This window comes from Corvus hawaiiensis, chromosome 10 (genome assembly GCF_020740725.1).
Source record: "Corvus hawaiiensis isolate bCorHaw1 chromosome 10, bCorHaw1.pri.cur, whole genome shotgun sequence".
In the NCBI taxonomy this organism is placed as follows: Eukaryota; Metazoa; Chordata; class Aves; order Passeriformes; family Corvidae; genus Corvus; species Corvus hawaiiensis.
The window spans coordinates 689605-702067 of NC_063222.1; positions in this window are offsets into that span (position 1 = coordinate 689605).

Genomic DNA, 12463 nt, shown 5'->3' on the forward strand with positions numbered 1-12463 from the left:
AAACAAATCTTTTCCCTCTCGCAGATTCTGCCTACCATCTTGAAACCATCTGGCAAAAACAGAGCTCAAAACAGTGCCGGCTGACGAAGATCTTACTGCCTGCAACTTCAACTGCACCCCTCAAACTAGCAGCACACACGCTGTTCTCAGCACTTTCCTTCTCAGCTCTAGCTACCATCCTAAGCCTTCCCTCTCCTAGAGTCAGGATCCAAAGACAACGGCACCACGGACTGCTCACACACTAAAGGCATCGGGACAAAAGGCTCACAAGCTTGGCCTTTGCATTCCCACGGACAGCTCAACAGCTCTAACCCAGAGAGAGCTCTGCCTCTTGGGAAAAGCCCTTAAAATCCCTAAGAGCACCTGATGTGCACGTCCAAACCTGCTTGCCTTGCCAAAGAGAGCAACTACAAGCCCATCTCCAAAGAAACGGCATCCCCTCCTCCAAAATACAACACATATCCAGCCACTGATCCACCTCCAGTATTGAATAGATCCAACAATTGCCCCTACACGCCCAGGGGCCAGAAGAGAAATGTCTTGCTGGACTATTCCTCCGCATGCTACCTTAACATCTGCTCCAGCAACACTGGCACTCCGAGTCTCTTGGCCTTGCCTTGCCTTCAGTACCTTGTCGAGTTCTTCTTAAGCTACCCTTGCTCTGCTTCCTTTGCCTACGTCTGCCTTGCCTCGCACTACCTACAACTTGCTGGCTTTGCTTTGCCCTGCCTACCACTCTTGCCCTTGCCTTCCATGCAGGCAAGGCGCTGCAAAGCAAGTGCAGGCAATTGTGGGCAAGTCAAGGGAGAGCTAAGCAAGACCAGAGCAGTGAGGGGAAAGCAAATGGAGTGGTAGGCAAGAGGAGGCCCAGACGTTAGAGGCAAGGCTGGCCGTAGGAAGGAAAGTCCACTGATGGGTAGGCCAGGCAGAAACAGGAAGTGCTTGGCAAGTCAAGGCCCTGGAGGAAAGCAGTAGGCAGGTCAAGGGCGGGGCATGGCCATGCAAAGGAATGCAAGGCTCCAGCGGGCTCCAGAGGGCTAGCAGGGCAAGACAAGGAAACTGTTGTGTTGCCAAGGCAAGGCCAGGCAAGGCAGGTGAGAAGTACATTCAAGGACTGCTGGTACCCAAAAGTGGCCAGGACCAAGTGCTTTGTGTGGCCTTGATCCCGCGTGGGTCATGTCTCCTCTGCAGCTAAAAGACTTGAGCTACCTGCTTTCCTTTGTATGCAAAAGAACTCTCATTCTGGTCCCCGAGCTCAAGGGCAAAATGTGAATTGCCCTTCCAAGATTCAAGACATGCAAGGATTGCTCCCAGACAAAGGCTGCCCATGGAGATGAGTGTGGCAACATGTGTCCTCCCCTGGTCTTCCTCTCCTGTGATCCTGAAACACCGGAGATGCTTGAGAGCTTTGAGATTCCTAGGAGGAGCAGAAGGGGCAGGGCAAGGCCATGAAATGTCATTGAAAAGGGGTCTTGAATTCCAGGTGGGGGAGGGGTGAGCAAGGTCATGCAAGGCAAGGGAGGGCTTCAAGGGCAGGGCAAGGCAAGTGGTGGCTTTGCGAGGCGAGGCGAGGCAAGGCAATGAGGGTCCTAGAAGGAAAAGGAAAGGTGAGGCCAGACCTAGACGAATGTGAAAGGAAGTCAGGTGGGGGATGGGTGAGCAAGCCAATGCAAGGCAGGGGAGAAAAGGCAGGTTGACGGAAGGCTACAGAGGGGGCAGCAAGGAAACGCAAGGCATGGGGAAGCATGTGAGGAGTGGGTGCTGCCAGCCGGCCGGGATGGCAGGGGCGGGGCCACTGCAAGTAGCATGGTGGGGATGTGGAGGGGGGTGTTAGTGTGCGGGAGGTGTGTGTGTGTGTGTGTGCAGCGGAGTGCAGGGTAAGTGCAGGTGTGCGTGTGCGCATAGGGGGGTTTTGTGCCAGGTGCTGTGCCAGGGGGAGCCGTCCCACCTCCAAGAAGGTGTGGGAGTGAAAGGAGTAACATGGATGTGTCTTTACAAAGAGACCGTGTGAATCCGTCCTTAGACAAGGCTAGGAATTTACTGGTAGGGGAGTAACAGAAGAAAGTGTTAGTTCTAGAAACTGTTACTAATCGACAGAGACTGTTGCTCAGCCAAGGCCGTGTTAAATTCCTGAACCTAGAGCAAGGCAACAAAGACTTAATAGCATTAGGAATAGTTTCGTTTTCTTCCTTTTCCATACCAAGAGGGGGGTGCCTATTAGAGGGGAGCATAGAGTAGGCAGTTCCGGAAGTCTGTCATTCCCGAGTACCTCAGAGGGTGCTGTTGCCAGGAACTTAGCATAAAAAGGGGGCTGCGTCCCGCAATCAGTTGAGAGACTCCATGGCAAAAGCCCCATGGCCTCTCCCTGTAGTTGAAGAATGTTCCAGGACTCCTCTGTCTCCTTTTTGGTGGATGAAGAAATTCAGAAAGCAACACTTCTGCCAGAACTCTCCAAGATGCCTCCTTTGCTCCCAGCGACTCCATCACTGCCCGGGAAGCTGTCTTTTCTACCAGAGGAGTTCGAGATACAGTAAAAAGCCGTGTGGCAGAGAAAAAAGACAAGAATTGGTTTATAAGGGATGGCAAACAAGAGATACCAGAAGCTTTGGCCCTACCAATATTAAAAGAACTCTGTGAAGAGAGTCCTTGCACTTCCTGAGGATTGGCAGAAGCCTTCCTCATGCTGTATGTTGCTGGGGGTCTTTTTAGACTGGCAAAACGAGCTGTTGAAGGTTGCTTGATCTGTGCTAAAGCAAACAGCCAAGTTACAAAGTAACTTGCCAGGGGAGGGAGGCCTTGGGCTGCATGTCCCTTCCAAAGATGCCAGGTGGATTTTCCTGAGATGCCCCAAGTGGGAAGGCTTCATATCTTCTGCTAATGGTATGTCAGCTAGCAAGGTGGCCAGAGGCATTTCCAACTGCTTCAGCAACGACAGGATCAGTTATTAAGGCATCTTTGGAACAAATCATTCCAAGATACAGCATTGTAGAAGCAATAGACTCAGATAGGGGAACTCATTTTACAGGAAAGATCCTTCAAGGGGTTTTGGCTTCTTTAGGAACACAATGGAACCTCCCTAGGCCCTGGCACCCCCAGAGCTCGGCTGGGGTAGAAAACAATGAATAGAGGAATAAACACCTTTTGAAGCTGGTAATAGAAACCAAGATGCCATGGCTAGGGCTTTGGACATTGGCTTTGGCGAGAATGAGAGCCCGACCCAGAAGAGAGATTCCGTTATCCCCCTTTCCGTCGTTGTTACGAATTACCCGGGTAAGTCTCAACCTAGTGGGGGAGTAGAGGTAAGTGATGTATATTTAAAACCATCTGTGGCCAGGATACTGCTTCTTGTGAAACCCCTTCAACAGGAAGCTCAGCTGGCACAAGCCCCACCTTTGGACTTTGCTGCTTGTAACCTCCAACCAGGAGATTGAGTCCTAGTTAAGGAGTAGAAAGAAGCGCCAGTGGCGGTGAAATGGCGTGGCCCATTCCAAGTGTCACTGACGACAGAAACAGCCATCAAGACAGCTGAACACAGGTGGACCCGTCACTCTCGGGTCAAGGTCTCTGAAGCCTCAGAGATTTGCACATCTCAGCTGGAGGAGAAGGCCGGGAGGCCGTGACTGACACTCTGCAGGAGTGGGCCGGAGCAGTAGCCAGTGCTTCGACATCAGAGGAAGCCCTGAGTGCCGACCCACAGACCATCTGCTGAAATAGTCTCTATGGGTATCCCTCCTCTAGAATCTCCACTCACTGGGGCGCTAATACTTGCAGCCATTGTTTCACGTTAAGTAGTTTCTGTGTCGTCAATTGCCACAGGTGCTGCAGAAGACAACGGGAAAATTAGACTAGCTAATTAGATCACACTATTAAAACATTTTCCTTAATAATTCTACTTTTATATGGTCAGCTAAGTTTAGGCCAGGAGTGGGAGAATCAATTGGCAGCCTTAGGAGAAGAAGTAGCAAAAGTTTTGAACCTTAGCAATTGCTGGCTCTGTGGAGGGCCAGGAGGATCTGAAGAGTGGCCATGGTTGGCTAGCCCAGCTGAACCTAAATGGTGGGTCAATGGGAGGGCCACAATGGCATGGGATTTGGGGCCAAAGAAGGAAGTCCATGGCCACTTCATTCTTCTCCAACAGGCACTTATTGCCTAAACAGGACAGGGCGGGTCTATGTAGGAAAAGGCGTTTGTCAATTGACTTTCTCTCTGGCTTTAAGCAATTGGGTTTGGCCCTCCAATTGCCCTCCTTACAATTGTTCCAAATATCAAAACAATTGCAATCAAATACCTGTTCAGCTCACTAATGGTAGCTGCGTAAGGTGTTCTTACGAAAAATATTTGGAAGCCTGTAAAGCAATGGGGAGGGACAAGGGGTTTTTTTGACCATCTATTTTTAAGCTGTCCCCACAAAAATTCCACAAGTAGAAGACATGTTGTTTGTGATTATCAGTGGGAATGGCAACACCGGATTGGAACTCAAAGCCTTTTAGTGAGTTCTGCTCCAAATCCAACCAAGCAACTTGCAGATGTAAATGTAGATGGGAACCCTGTGTGGGAGCTTGGAAATGCAGATACTGTGACCCTTATGGTGGGGCAGCTATTGTTGGAGGACCGTTAGGCCCAGGAATCCTGCTGTATTTTGACCCGCCAATTGATGACCAAGGGTAGGAAGGCCCCTTTGCTAATGGAACACGGGCTTTGAAAGGACATTATTGGATTTGTGGCCAACATGCTTAGCTCAGGTTACCTCCAAACTGGTCAGGGATATGGTATATCCCTGGGGTATATTAGACCATTGTTCTTTTTGCTACTACAAATTCAGGGAAATCGCTTAGGAATCAAAATCTGTGAGGATTTAATTAGAGAAAAGCAGTCAGCTGAGGCAGCCTTGGCTGCAGGGAGCACCCCAAAACGGGGAAAAGATGAATGGCCACCAGAACAAGTTACGCAACACGATGGACCAGCCCCTTGGAAACCTAAGGAATTAATCCCAGATGCCTGGGAACCCATTTATCATTTCAATGAGATAATTAGGTTACAAGCTGTCTCAGAAATAATTACCAACCAGCCAGCCACAGCTCTTGACCGTCTTGCTGAGCAACCCACTTCAATGAGGAAAGTGGAATCTTCAACATTGGATGGTATTAGATTATCTGTTAGCAGAAGAAGGAGGAGTTTGTGGGAAATTCAATGACTCGAGCTGCTGTTTGCAAGCAGAGGACAGCGGAAATGTGGTCAAACAAATAACAAAGGAAATAACCTCAGCTCATGGACCTGTCCAAGTGTTGAAAGGATGGTAATGGGACATGTTTTCATGGTTAACTGGCCAGCTATGGGCTAAATGAATACCGTTTCTCCTCTTATATGCTATAGCAACTCTAATCTTTTGAGCATGCGTGACACCATGCTGGGTGCAGCTCTTTCAGCAGGTGGTCAAGGGGATGCCGCTAGCAGCCATGCCTACCTGATCCAGAAAGGACTACAAAAGGACAGAAAAGGATGTCACTGCAAATAATAGCAGAAGCCAAGAAGGCTCAAGAAGAAAAAATTAAATCAATGGTAATTAAGGTTTGTAAAGACAAATACAGATCAAATAAAAAGAGGAGGGATTAAAAGGAAGGAGCTGGATGAGTCTTTACAAACAGACCGTGTGAATTGGCCTGTAGACAAGGCTAGGAACTTATGGGGAGTGAAGTAACAGAAGAAACTATTAGTTCTCTAGAACTGTTACGAATCATCAGAGACTGTTGATTAATCCAGGGCGTGTTAAATTCCTGAACCTAGAGCAAGGCAACAAAGACTTAATAGAATTAGGAATGGGGTTTTTTTCTTCCTTTTCGATGCCAAAAGGGGGGGTGCATATTAGAGGGGGACTTAGAGTAGGCAGTTCTGGAAGTCTGTATCTGCCGAATACCTCAGCCAGTGGGGAAAAGGGTGCTGTGGCCAGGAACTTGACATCAAAAGGGGGCTGCATCCCGCAACCGTTTGACAGACCCCAGGGGAAAAGCCCCATGGACTCTCCCTGTCGTCGAAGAATGTTGCAGGACTCCTCTGTCTCCTTTTCGGACATAAACCTCAGGCATCGTGGATTAATTTTCCCTAACGGCAGCGACCTGCTGCGTGCTCTCCGTGTTCCTCCCCAGCCCCCCGGCAGGTGTAAAATAGTTCCCGGCGGCTCCCACCGCGCGCGTTACAGACGGCTGCATGGTCCCGGGGCTGCCCGCAGTGCTCCCCTGCCCCGCATGGACTGCCCGCGGGCTGCGGAGCCACCTCGCCACCGGCGCGGCCAGGGCCGGGGCCCTTCTCGACAGCAGCCGAGGGGCTGCGGAGCGGGCGGCTGCGGGACGATCAGCCATTTTATGCCGCGCGGTGCTGCCGCCTCCATCTAGTGCTCCATCGCGCCGCCGGCCGACCCCGCCTGGCGCGTTCACGCTCGGCCGCGCTCGCCGCCCGCCCAGCCTCGCCGGAAGCTCTCCGGCCCGGGCCGTGCCCCGGCTCCGCCTGCGGTTCGGCAGGGCCCGGCCGCACGCGTGCTGCGTGGCTCGGAGCACCCGCGTTGCGCCGCAGGCCACGGGGAAGGCGGGGCGGGGCGGGCCGGCGCCATCGTGGTAGCGCGAGGAGAGGAGCGCCCGGGCGGGGCGGCGCGTGGCGCGGCGGTGAGCGCTTCTGCTTCCTGTCGCTCGGCGGCCGCCCTCGGCAGGTGCCGTGTGACCCCGCGGAGCGGCGGGGCCGGCCGGGCGGTGCGCGGCGAGGCTTTCGGCCAGCGGCGGCCGCAGCGAGAGTCTGCTGGCACTGCCCGTGCCGGTGGAGAGAGCGGGGATCCGAGGCCGGCCTTCCTAGGGTAACGAGGGGTGGCCGCCTTTGCCGCGCTGCCTAAGACGCAGGGCCCCGATCCAAGCAAACACGACACTTTTTATTTCCACATATTAGGAATATCCAAAATACAAATGCATATTCGTAACATTAACACCTCCCATTCTCCGCTTCATATGGAAATGAGCTTAAATGTCATTAAGCATGCATAGTGTGTGTCCTGAATGGAGTCAGTGGTCTTGAATTGGGTCAGTGGTCCCAAGAAAGATGAAGTAACTCATCTTCCTCATTTTGGCCTTTTTGCCTTTTTGAACTTTAACAATCCGAATTACTTTAGTGACCTCTTAAGTTTCCTCTTGCGTGACTTTTGAACGGGTTCCCACCAAGGGAGGAAATTGGTAATTGTCCTTGTTCCCTACACCAACTTATCAAAGTTTCTATTCCTCCTTCTAAGCACAGCTAAGCAAACATGCAAATGACAGATCATCAGTTATTTGGTAATCACATCTTAAAACCCCTTTCAGGTCCAGCTCTCTTAACTATTTTCATTAACTCTCACTGGGCCCAAATTCCTTCCTACTCTAACTAATCTCAACACAGCTAGCCGATAACTAAAATCTTTATAGTTCTTCTAAATCTATCTTTCACTCTGAAGAGGAAAGGCTGCAAGGAAAAGGCAAGGCAAGGTCAGTGAAAGCTTTCTGTCCTGGCACATTTAGCAGTGTGAAGCGGAACCGCTGTTTGCTTTCCCTAAGGACTCTACGACACTGAGAGCATGTGCTTTTACATGGAGCTGAGAAGTGTGGAGATACAGCTAGAAAGCAGAAGTGAGAGCACTGCTAAACTCATGTCAGAAGTGGACGCGCTAACGCTGCTAGGCCGCAAACCATGGCAGGCAGTACGGCCTACCAGGAAATAGCTAGTATAAGGGAACGGCATGCTTGCTGTCGGTTAATGCTAGCTTGTAGTTTTGCAATGTTATTAAGAAACATAGATGTGGTTGTTATAGTGATTGCTGCTTATATAAGAATCTATTTTTAGTTACTGCTGAAAGGGTATACTCAGCTCTGTATCAATAAAATCGGCTTCTTGCATCCGAGCAATCTGCCCCGTCTCTTCCATCGCCGACCACCACAGGACAGAGAAGGAAAGTGAGAATCACCCGTATGTTGGGGTTTTAGTAGTTCTCCTTTTATTTTTTGGGTTTTTTTTTCTCTTAAGGAGCTTTCCCCCATACGCTAGGAGACAATAACGACTGGACACTTAAGAGAGACAAAAGAAGTTGTCACCGCTCAGGGGAGGGATGCAGCTGGCTACTCCCTTTAGCTGAGGTGTCTTGTGAGGGCAGAGATACAGTGAACTTTGGACTGGCAAAACGGGGTTGCATGCAGCCCCCAGCTCTTGTTCTCTCAAGCATTCGGAGGGGAGAGAGGCTGCGGTGGCTGTGGGGAGAATTGGTCACCACTGCAGGATTCCGTCTCCTGCTGCCTTTCTTCTACCGTGAGTGCAGCTCTGTTCGTAAGAGCGGCCGTTGCATTGGAACCTTCTTAACAGTCTACCTTCACTAAAAGAGGGACTCTTCACCATCTGCTCGGGTGCCTCAGGTGAGAAACCCCGGCATCCCGAGCCTGCCTTTCCCTGCCCCGCTCAGAGCAGGGCCGCTGCTGCCCCACCCCACCCCCCCCCCGCCCCTTCTTTGCCACTGCTCCGAGTTTTCTATTCTATAGGAATAAAATCCCATATAAACACATGAATAGATTGAAGAGATTGACTGATAATATGGGTTTATTTACAAGCCTGATTGGCGCATTTAAGGCCTGATTGCCATACTACTCACAAACTACTATTAAATGTAACTCACTTTCAAATTTCTAAGAGTAAAATACGTATTTGCACTGTATTCAAAACTGCATGGCAAATTATTTCAGATATTATGGACAAAACGATGCGATAATCATCACATAATAAGAATTTGAAAAGTCAAGTAGGCAAGAGAAAACTGCTGGGATTTTGTCTGCCCGCATTCTGGACCACGGCTGTGTGAAAATGGTCTGTGAGCCAGGTGCAAAGGTGCACAGCAGGAACAGCACTGTCACCTAATAAACACCCCAGGTTTCTTTATTAATGACTCCCAGGAGTAGAAGAATGTGTCAAGTTTCCTACAGAGATCCATTTGGAGAGGAGAAATGTTTGGAGAGGAGCAAAATCACAGGAGTTCCCACTGTAGGCTATATCCCCGTTTCCTTGTATCCTTTCACTGCAGAAACCCATCTGATCCTGACTATTTGAATTCCAAGGACACACCAAACCACTTGCACGCACATCTGCTCACTGAGCCTGAGAAATGTGTTCTAGAGAAAAGGAAATGAGAAGGACCAGTGTAGATACAAAAATGCTGCTAGCGAGGATTTTCTTGCTATTTTCTAAGTCCGTGAGAGACTTTTCTCTCTCACAGAAGAGGGAGCAGAGTATGGAAACGACCAAGCCACCTGCAACCTTGAAAAGTCTTGTTTATGGTATAGTAGAAAAATATTTTGACAATGGATCTTTTAGGATTTTAGCCAATCACCCCAAGGGGTGGCTGATCCTTTGTCCAAATAGATTATGAAGAAGAAAGTCTGTAAAAGAGTTTGTAAAATAATTAAATGAATAAATCTTGCTGCACAATTCCTGCCTGCTGGATCTTCTCTCCTCCTCCTCCCTATGGCTGCGCGACATGGTGATATAGCCTAGGGCCCAGGCCTGCGGTAATAGACCAGCATTACAAGTGAACTGCAACACGAGCAGCTAACACATTCCTCCTGTGATAAATGAGTGAACGATAAATATTGTCTTTCCCATATATGATTTTAACATTTAGAAGTGATCATGTACTATGTAGAAACAGGTAAAATACAGTTAAGTAAAAACAAGACTAGAGTAAATTGTAACTTCGAAAGAGTGGTAACATGTTGGGAAACGTCGTAATAAACACGTGATAATAAATGTCCTTTAAGTTGAGAAATGACAGAGGTAGAAACCCAGACATCTTAAAGAAACAAAGAAGATGAACCGCATGCATCTCAGGAAGTCTGTTATCTCATCAAAACTCACACCTCCCAAAGAATCTGTCGACTACAAATTAGGTTGGAGACTGAGGAGGCACCGGAGCGGGGTGCCTGCCTTCAATTCTGGAGCTATCCAGAGGACCGAGGCGGCAGCGTGCTGGCGTGCGCTGGCACAAGGGGGCACAGACAGGAGGGGGGGAAAAGTTGAGTGAAGTGTGAATTACTTTCTGGGCTTAAGGACTATGTTTAAAAAGTACTTAAGTTCACAGTAACATGAATGGAGCCACGCCTCTAGCAATATTGCTAAGTGCTCCCGCGCTGTGATATGCCTTTGTTCTACTAACAAATGTTCAATATTATGCTGCTGAAAATTCCGCTTGTGAATTCATCTTTCTCACATCTTCCCTTAAAAGCAGTTCTAAGAATTTAGTGTGAAATACATTTAGGCTTGGTCCACAGGAATTTTAGTTCAAATAAACACATCTAAATGTTTTCCATCTTTCCCATTAAAGGATATTGGTTTTGGCTCATTCTTTTGGCATTTTGCCAGCCATATGCTCAATGCTATTTCCTTAGGAATGAAAGCTGCAGCATGATATTACAAAGTGTTTGGTGAAACCTTTACCATGACTCTCAAGTCGCAACATGCCAGATCATCACTGGTTTGCAAAGCTGCTTGAAGATAGAAGGAAAGCGTCAAAGGTTTATGCATGAATCAGCATCCCCTTGTCACAACGTCATGCTGTAGTGATCCCTGCAGAGCTCTAAGACTGGATTTAAAAGAGAAAAGCTCAACACTGGCTCTTGAGTCAGCAGGTTGAAACATCCAAGATTGTACATCTATTACTTCTGTGCTAAAACGACTGTATGAAAACGTGTTACCATGATGGCAGTTTTATAGTACTCCATAGGAGACACCTCTTTAAATGACTCTGATATCCTTTCAGTGCTAAAATTGAGAAGGGGGTTGATCCATAGTTTACTCATGTAAACACGAGGGAACTACTAAGAGACAGCAAATGTTAATCACAAAACCTAAGCAGCAGCACTTGCCTTAATCTTGTCAAGATAAGAGGAACAGGATCTTTTGAAAACCAGCACAGAGATCGCTGAATCATCCGGTGAAGAACTGTGCATGCTCCAGAAAGAAAGGTAAAAAGTGCATTGTGACGGAGACTACTGATCTTTATCAGAAAGACCCCCGAGGAAGAAGGGCAGCCTTCCTCAGTGCGACCACCTGGCTACACAGCGCATGCGTGGCACGTCTGCTAATGATATCAATGACTTCCGAGAAGTAATTTCTAGAACTACTCCTATCCCAAGGAATGTGATGAATATTCAAAAAATTTACACATAATGCTGGACTGTATGGAGTGCTCTGCGTGGGTGTGTTAGGAGGAGCGATCCCCCACGCACCCAGCGCCAAATAAAGCAAATACCCGCTTCTCTGACTCTGTCTCTGAAGCATCTCTAGGCCTGGTTTTGGGCAATTCAAAATAGGTGAATACACATTACAACTACCCCTGAAGTTGCTCTGTAGGCAGATTTAAGAGGAAAGGATTTCATCTTCATCACTCTCCTTCTTTCTTGTTTTGACAGAATTAAGAACTTGTAAAAAATCTGATATCACTGATGCTCACCACCCCTCCAATTAGACTACGCTCACTTACACTGTGCTGAGGACAACAAAGTCCAGAGCTTTGGCTATCTCCCGCTTCTGCCCTAGGAATTGCTTCCAGTGCTGTACCTTTGCTCCAGCTGCGAAACCAAACCAGCAGAACCAAGGAAGTTCTCTCTGAATGAACCAAGATTTCTCTAGAAGGCGACAACGGCAGTCATGGCAGTGAACACTGCTCTTCACTGGGCCATTCCTCTGAAAAAAGACATGCACCACCTCTCAACCTAAACCGTTAAGCCTCCTGGTGATGCTGACTGACAAAGTGTCCAAATGCAGTTAGATTCCAACAGCTCCTTCCAACGACCTGGCAACAGAGCTTTGCAGACTTGCAACAGTGCAATAAACTAAAGGGGCTATGTTTCATGGCTGTTTTTCAAACATCATTGATTTATGTCCCTATGCTGGGTTAAGTGAAGGTGGCCCGTCCACCTTGATCAAAGTCAGCAGAATTTTGGCCCAATCTGCTGTTATGCAACACATCATGGAACGATCTCTTGGTGTTGATGCAAAATTCCCACTGAAGTGCCAGTCGCTGCATGACTTAAGGCTACCTACTCGCAGAGTGTCCACTCCACTGCCACACCCATTTTCTGGCCACCTTTAAATGACTGGGCACTCTTACTTTTTCAAACATTCCTCAGGGGTATGTGACCACCATCTTCTCCTTTCTGAAGTTCAGGAACCTAATTTAAAAGTAGTACTAGCAATACCAGTTTATCCAAAATCCATTTGCGCCATCAACAAACTCCGAGCAAGCGCTGAGAATTAGTTTCAAGACTTTTACATATTTTTACAGTGGGCTTTTTGTTTGCTTCTTTGTTTTTAAAGTAGATGGAGTAGTCCGCTGTTTCCCTGAGGCTACCGGGGGTGCAAGCAGGCAGGCAGAGCCCTGGCGTGGGCGGCACAGGGGACCCCAGGCGCTGAC